Genomic DNA, 8,721 nt, shown 5'->3' with positions numbered 1-8,721 from the left:
GACTTCTGAAGGTAGGTCATAAAAAGAGGATAGTGTTTGTCTTTCACTGGAGTTAGTCATTCTGGGGGAAATCATCCACCAAGTTGTGTGGACACTTTTCCAGCTTCCAGAGACACTCCTGTGGGAAGAATCTGAAATTTTCCAAAATCTATCAGCATTATGCTGCCAGTCTTGTGGTGGTACAACTTTGGAAGCAGATTGTCTAGCTGCAGTCATTTCAATAAGCACATCCTTGGTTAATATCTTGACTCTAACTTCATGAGATGCACTGTGCAAGTTTATTCCTAAATTCATGACCCACACAAACTTTGAGTTTAATAAATGTTTGTTATTATTTTATCTTGTAGGTTTTTTTGTGGCACCTGGGGATTGGACCCAGGGATTCTTTACAACTGAACTACATTCCTAGGCTTAAAATTCTTTAAAAATTTATTTTGAGACAGGGTCATACAAAGTTGCCAAGACTGGCCTTGAATTTGCCATACTCCTGACTCAACCTCCCAAGTCACTGGGATTATAGCTGTGATCCACCATACTTGGCATGATTTTGCAGTTTTTTAAAATTGACATACATAATATTCACCATTTAAAATTGTACAATTCAGAGGTTTTTAGTATAATCACAGCATTGTACAACAATCACCACTATCTTATTCCAGAATATTTCTGTCACCCAAGAAATGGTACCACGTTCCTCTCAGCAGTCACTCTCAGTTCCCCCTTTTCCCCATTATCTCACAACCACTAATTTATTTTCTGACTCTCTGATATTGCCTATTGTAGACATTAAATGGGGTTCCCCTCAGTGGAATGGGGTGGCTGAGAAATAAAAGCTAAGAAAAATAGAAGGATGAAAAAACCACAGGACACAGAAAGTAGTTTCAAAAGTGGGGGCAGGACGATGGCTCGAGCTTCTCTACTCTGACAAAATGGAGCTGCACTTGCTTATTTATATCAGGGGACATCAAAGGCAGGAATAAAGTTTCAAGGGTGGAGTCTTGCTTCATGCTATCTTTCAGTCAGCAGGCTGATTGACATCTTGGCAGGTCACATCCATCTCAGGTACTGTGTGGGATCTCTGGCAGAGCTTGAGGGGGCAGTTCACTTGCATCAGGCGATCAATCCCTGTGGGGGTGCCATGGGAAGTTCCTAATGCCAGACTTAGCCCCTTATTAGGCTATATGCGCAGCATAGTCCACACATGGCCTACAGTTGGCTCATGACAATTTTCTCTCCTTGGAATTATGCAGCATGTCATCATTTGAAAATGGCTTCTTTCATCTAGCATAATTGTTTTCAGAGTTCATCTATGTTGCAATATGTACCAATCTGCCTCTCTTTTTATGGGTGAGTAATATTCTATCATACAAGCATTTCCTTTAACCATTAATTAACTAATGGGCATTTGGTTCCACTCTTGGCCTGGTGAATAATGCTGCTATGAATGTTTGAGAGTAAGTTTTTGTGTGAGCATATATTGAATTTTCTTGGGTACACCTAGTACTAGAATTGCAGGGTCATATGGTAATTCTATGTTTGATTTTAGAAGACCTGCCAAAGTGTTTTCTGCAGTGGCTATACCATTGCATATCAGAAATCATTCCTCCCTCATGATAATAGAGAAAATACCTTTTTCTCAGAGTCTGCAAATTCATCTTGGCAAACCTAGCTCTTTGTTCTGCAGCTGATGGAAATGAAGATTTCTTCCCAGACAGCATCCTTTTGTGCTTTCTGGCAGAAGCACCTCAGGCTTCACCTTTCTAACTACCAAATCAGATACCATGCCTGTGTCACTCTTAACTCCAGGGAATATAAGTGAAAATTTCTGATATATATATATAACATGGATCAGTCCTTTCAATCATCCTCCTAATGAAGCTGTTTTCTCATCCTTCAGGATCTACTGAGATACAGGAATTTCTTCCTTGCTCTCATGTGAGTATATAGCTGTGAATAGAAAACCACTAAGTTGAAGTCTAGAAGTGGTTCCTCCACAAGAGTATTTTACAAACTACATTGAAGTAATTTTTATTACTTATTGTGTGTCTTCTCTGATGTGTGGCATAAGGATCATGGGGGAAATGGCAGTTTTGACTTGTTCCTTCTTTCAATGCTGTCTTTTTCTTTTTTTTAATTGGTTCTTTTCAGTTATACATAACATCAGAATTCATTTTGGCATAATTATAAAAGCATGGAATATAATTTACTCTAATTCAGTTAATGCTATCCTTCTATTGGTAAAAGTGTCTAATTGTAAATGTGGTGGTTTATCTTTTTGCTAGAACCATACGTTTGGACATATCCTCTACCTTGCATATCCTTATGAAAAATCTAACAAATTTGGCCTTGAACATATGACCAATAAATGTATGATGCCCTTTTATTAGAGAGAGGTCATGCTGGCCAGGTTTCTGGCTAGCAGTATCTGATAGCATATACTCTCTCCTCCTATTCATGGACTAGAAAGGAGATAGGGTCCCCACACTGAAGAGTTACCTGTTCCATGTAAGGATGCATAAGGCAACTGAGATCTGTGGCACCTGGGATTGCAGTGGCTAGCTTATTTTTTTTTGAATTTTTTAATATTTATTTTTTAGTTTTTGGCGGACACAACATCTTTGTTTTTTGTATGTGGTGCTGAGGATCGAACCCGGGCCGCACGCATGCCAGGCGAGCGCGCTACCGCTTGAGCCACATCCCCACCGTGGCTAGCTTATTGAATGAGAAGAGACTCACTGATCTGGTAGAACAGAAAAGGGAAGGTCAGAAGACATAAAAGTTTCCAAGATCTAGAAGGGCAACAAGGGCCATATTGTGAGACCTAAGTCTCCCTGAATTTGTGTATCATGTTATTTGTTTACAGGCTGGGATTGTCATAATGGTCCTCCCATTTTTCAAACTCTTCCAAGATGTGTTGGCCAAGTTAGGGTAAGATAGATTCTCTAGGATCTGATATTATGTACTATCTTTAGTAAAATAATTAGGAAAGGTAGGCAATAAGAGGTAGGATTAAAAATACCTATTGGGCTGGGGATATAGCTCAGTTGGTAGAGTGCTTGCCTTGCATGCACGAGGCCCTGGGTTCAATCCCCAGCACCACAAAAAAATACCTACAAATTTGATGCCTAGTTATTGATAAATATGCAGTTTTAGGCCTAGCATGTGGCCTAAAAAGTGAATGTTCAAACCTATCCTTCCAACCAAGGAGAATGGATGGCATATCCTGGAAGCTGGTGTTATAGTGTTTGTAAAAATATTTCTGGGTTATATTTCTGTAACAAATAACTAAATGCAGCTAAGAGAACATTCAGGGAAAAGATGCAGAATTATAAGTGATTTTGTTATAAGGATCCTGTGACCTGATTCACTGTATTCACTGTGCAATAATGGGTATTGTATATATTATATGTTTAAAATGTGAATTTTCCTATAGTTTCAGAGAAAAAAGTTCCTTTCTGCCCAAAGTTTCATTGTATTATGTTTCTTGTTGATTGGCATGTTGAAAGTATCAATCTCTCTGTTCTTGGATTTCCACCAGTGAGGGACACATATAATCTGCAATAAAATTTAGGGTTCAACTTCCAATTACTTTGAAATAATGTATGTGAGCTCACTCATTGAATTCTGTGTGCTGAAAACTACTCCTGTATTCTACAAACTAAAAATTTTTATATTTCCTAGAGAAACCTTGTTCCTATCACAAAACTACTGGGAGATTTGCCTGTTTCTTTTAATCTAAAGGCAAAACTACACAGGGCTTTGCCCTACCTGGTTTTGAGAGAATGATTTTATGGATTTTTTGGGGGGAGGGTACTGAGGATTGAACCAAGGAATGCTTTACCACTAACTTGTATCCCCAGCCCTTTTAATTTTTTATATTTTTGAGGCAGGGTCTTGCTAAGTTATTGAGTGCTCTTCTAAGTTGCTGAGGCTGGCCTTGAACTTGCAATTTCCTCCTGCCTCAGCCTTGAGAGTCATTTTTATGGGATTTTTAAAACTATCTCTTCCTGGAAGCTGATAAAGGCATAATTCCTTTTTAGAGTCATACAGGCATGAATCTGCATGTCAGCTAGCCATATGGTATAGGATCCTGGAGATCTCATTGATTAACTGGTGAAAAAAGACAGACAGTTATGAAGAAAAGTATTCATATAGTGAATAGTAAGTTTGGCTAAATACTCAGTGAAAATATTTGTGCTTGGCAACTTGACTAGAATTTGAGAGCCCCATGTTCCAAGCCAAGTTAGCATTGTCTGCTTTACTAATGGCAGGTGGGTTATCTGGAAGACCTAGTACCCATTGTTGAGGTTTGGACTATTCTGAAGGTAATTAATTTAATGCCTTTAGCACTACTTTTCTATTCTGTTCTTTATTCTTTTAAGAACAAAGAGCTCTAGGCAAACATTTGAAGCTCCTCCTTATGTATCTGGAATTGGAGGCCTCATGTACTCATCATGTGTGATGAAGAAATGATGACACTCAAAGATACTAAACTGTTTTACAGCTTCAAGATCATGTAGCACAAGTCACTGTACTAGTTAGAATTCCCCCTGGACACAGCCAATATTTTACTTTGAATTTGGAAATAAATCTCATATTGGACACTAGATTGATATATGTTTTTGAGCCTTCCCAGGCAAGATATTGTAACTGCTGAATGTACTATTGGAAGACTTGTGTTAAAAATGTGTATTTCACTTGTAATGGATATTCTCTATGGGGAAATGCCATGATTAGAACAGTAGTAGTGGGATGAATGGATACCTGGGAGTCCACTAGGACTCACCAGTCAAGTCATTTGGTATCAATAAAGCAGAGTAGAATTCCACAGTACATGAAAGATGTCCCAACACTGATCAAGGTACAAGTAGAGGCAGAAGTGCTTAAGAAGACTATTCTACCCTACTATAGCCTCATTTGGTTTGTGAAAAAATTCAAGAATACTTTGTACTCTCTGTGCCATGTTGGAAGTATACCTCCTTATACTTTGTCCTTCCAGATATCATCCTTGTCACTGAGTCTATTGCATAGACTGGAGGCTCTGTGCAGCCCATTTGACTGCTAAATTGTTAGTAGCTGACATTTATGCAGATTGAAACTTGTGGTAAACAGATGTGGACACTATTCAGTAGCATATTTAGATTTTTTGTGGCACTAGTCTGAAACTACCACCTGTTATGCCACATTTGAGAGACTATTACTGGCTTGTTTGTGGGTGTTGGTGAACTTTGAGAGAGTAACAAGCCAAGAGTAGGTGTTAAACTCTGGCTTCCCTATTATAGATGGGTCCCAAATGACAACACCAATAAAGTTAATATTGCTTTAAATACCCATTTGTAAACAGTATATTCAAGGAGTAAGGACCAGGCATTAATGGTGTTTCAGTGTGCTGTGGTCTTAATATAAGGTTTCCCTTCAAAGCTCCCATGTTAATGCAGAAGGTAAAATGATTAGATTATGAGAGCTTCAACCTAATCAGTGGATTGATCCATTTTGAAAGAACTACTGAACTTGGTGATAACTATAGGCAGATAGGTTATGACTGGAGGAAGTAGGTCACTTGGGGGTGTGCCTTGGGGATTATATATTTTGTCCCTGGTTCCTCTGCTCTGTTTCCTGGCTGCTATGACCTGAGCAGCTTCCCTCCACCATGTCCTTCTGCCATCATATTCTTTTTTTAAATTTTCAATTGATTTTTAAAAAATAAATGACAGTGGAATGCATTACAATTCTTATTAAACATATACAGTACAATTTCTCATATTTCTGGTTGTATATAAAATATGTTCACACCAATTCGTGTCTTCATACATGTACTTTGAATAATGATGTCCATCACATTCCACCATCCTTGCTAACCCCCTGCCCCTTCAGGCTTAAGCAATGGAGCTGACTGACCATGGACTGAACTATTAAAACTATGAGCCAAAATAAACTTTTTGAAAACTCCTTAAAGTTGTTCTTGTAAGGTATTTTGGTTGCAATGATGAAAAAGTTTTCAGTCACCTTCCATATGTGACTGCCTTCTTCTCTCTCCTTCTCTGCTGGATATTGAACCCAGAGCCTTGCACATGCTAAGCATGTTATACCATTGAGCTATATACCCCCAACCTTTAATCTTCTTGATGATATTTGTAAACCCAGGTCCTTGAGATGAATACATATGAAGAATAAAAGACAGATGGCTTATAGACAGATGGCTGTGGAATCTATACAATCCTGAAAAAAATTACTTAGCCATAACCATATAAAAAGGAATATTGCTCAATGGAAGAAGTTATGGGATATGATGCTTGTTTTGGAAAACATCTCCCAAATGTACCTCCTTATATTTTCACAGACTCCTAGAAAGGTGCCCACAGAGTTACAGTGGTCCTGGACTGGGTCCTGGAGTTGGGAAGACCAGATGATCCTATCTCTGATTATGTGGTAGAAGGTGTTATCATCTGCCTCTTGTAATATGCATGAATTTGGACTGATTGAGAATGAAATTCAGTGGCATCAGCTAGCTGACAAGACATATCTTATTCAGGTTAGGACCATGACTTTCTGGGTAGACTAGTCAACAAAACATGATATGCAGAAGCTAATCCAAAATAAGGAGGGGTGGATAAAAAAAATAGAAGAAAGACCAGTGGAGTAGAGGAAGGGGAATAAAATGATTAGAGGAGGGATAGGATATGGAAAGACAGTGGAATGAATCTGACTTAATTTTCCTTTGTACACATATGAACATACCAGTGAATCTCATCAACATGTATATCCACAAGGCACTAATTAAAAAAAAAAACTATAAGTAAATGGCATAAAGATCAGTAGAGTAGAGGGAAGGAATAGGGGGAAGGGAGGAAGGGAGGGAAAGGAGAAGTACTGGGGACTGAATAAGAACAAATTATTTTTTAAGCTTTTATTATTATGTGAAAACGAATCTTAATGTTATGTATAACTAAAAAGAACCAATAAAAAAGGGAAACAGAAAAAACAAAGTCCCCCAAAACACAACCATAACACCAAAAAAACCCCACCTCCTCTCAAAAAACTAAAACCAAAAAATTACAAATGCTAATGAGTACATAGAGTTAAAGGAATAGTTACACACTTTTGGTATGAATGTAAACTAGTATAGCCACTATGGAAAACAGTATGCAGGTTCTTCAAAAACTAAAAGTAGAACTACCATATGGTCTAGCTTTATTATTTCTGGGTATATACCTGAAAAGGATGGAGTCAACATACTCTCAACTACCCCTCAAAATTATTTCCTTCTACCCTGACTTACATATCTATGGTGTGTGATACAATCATACCTGCAGAAACTGTTTGGGTCCATTAATTTTTAAGGTTACTTAGAACCTCATTTTAGAATCTGAGCACAATGGACATTTTTTTCTTAGCCATTGGATTCTACATTAGTTTCCTAATGGTGCCCTAACAAAGTACCAGAAATTGGGAGGCTTAATATATAGAAATTCATTGTCTTATACTTCTGGAATTGGAAAATCAAGGTGTTGGCAGGGATGGTTCTTTTGTAACTCCTGTGAGGGAGAATCTGTTCCTGGCTTTCTCTTTGGCTTATAAATGACTATTTTCATGTTCACATGGAATTCTCCCTGAATATGTTTATTTTGAAATTTCTTCTTTTTATAAGCATAGCAGCAATGCTGGAATATATTCCTTGTGTTAGTCAGTTTTTCGTTACTGTGTCTAAAATATCCAACACAAGCGACTTAAAGGAGGAAAAATTTATTTTGGCTCATGGTTTCAGAGGTCTCAGTCCATGGTCAGCGGGTTTCATTTCTTCAGGCCTGACGTGAGGCAGAACATCATGGTGGAAAGGCATGGCAGAAGAAAGCTTCTCAGCTCAGAGCAGCCAGGAAGAGGGAGGAAGGGATCAAGGTCAGATACAGTACCCAAGGCCACACCCCCAGTGACCTACTTCCTTCATCCATGTCTCATCTGCCTATGGTTACCACCCAGATCATTAATACATCAAATGGATTAAATTATTGGTGATGTCAGAGCCCTCATGATCCAGTAATTTCTTAAAAGTTTCACTTCTAAATGTTGCTGTGTTGCATAACACATGAGCTTTTGGGGATATTCCAGATCCAAATCATAATAGCCCTGTAATAACATTCACTTGCTTATTTACATAAGACCCTATTTCTATACAAGGTCATATTCTGAGATACTGGGTGTTAGTATTTCAACATATGAATTTTGGAAGACACAATTCAACTCCAAAGAAAACCTATGCCAAGTGTCTTACCTGAGAGTGTGTTTAACATCCCGTTCAATACAAGCATTTAGGAATGAACCTTTCTTCTGACTGGCTACTCAATTTTTCCTGTCCCTTTTGTTGTGTTTCTTTTTCTCTTTCCAAGAGATTTTCTCTGGTGCATTTATTTTAATATAATGATATAATGTCAGGCCACTGAGCATGGTGCACATGTGGACTTTAGAAAACTTTCTTCTCAATGTTGTTAAAAATGCAGTTTACATTTAACTGTGCCCTCTTACTTTTCCTTTTCATATGGATTCAATTTGAGCCAAAGGTATATAGTCTACTGTGTATGCCAGACATTAATTGCTCAAGACATAAGACAAGCTTTTTGAAGCTTGATTATTTGCATGAAACAAGGGTTATGTAATATGTATCCCTAGCTTTTCAGTGTGGAGGATATTTTTCTTTTCTTTTCTTTTTTTTTTTTTTTTTTTTTT

At 37.8% G+C, this 8,721-nt stretch overlaps 1 non-coding gene across 1 annotated transcript; it reads left to right on the top strand.

Annotated features, from left to right (window-relative positions):
- The first annotated feature begins 3,028 nt into the window (after positions 1-3,028).
- Positions 3,029-3,102, top strand: Trnaa-ugc. Its single transcript has one exon. It is a non-coding gene; the product is annotated as a tRNA-Ala (tRNA).
- Positions 3,103-8,721: the final 5,619 nt, after the last annotated feature.

The sequence above is a fragment of the Marmota marmota genome, unplaced genomic scaffold, assembly GCF_001458135.2.
Source record: "Marmota marmota marmota unplaced genomic scaffold, marMar, whole genome shotgun sequence".
Lineage (NCBI taxonomy): Eukaryota > Metazoa > Chordata > Mammalia > Rodentia > Sciuridae > Marmota > Marmota marmota.
Note: the sequence above shows the minus strand (reverse complement) of the source record. Positions and strands in the feature narration are given on the sequence as shown.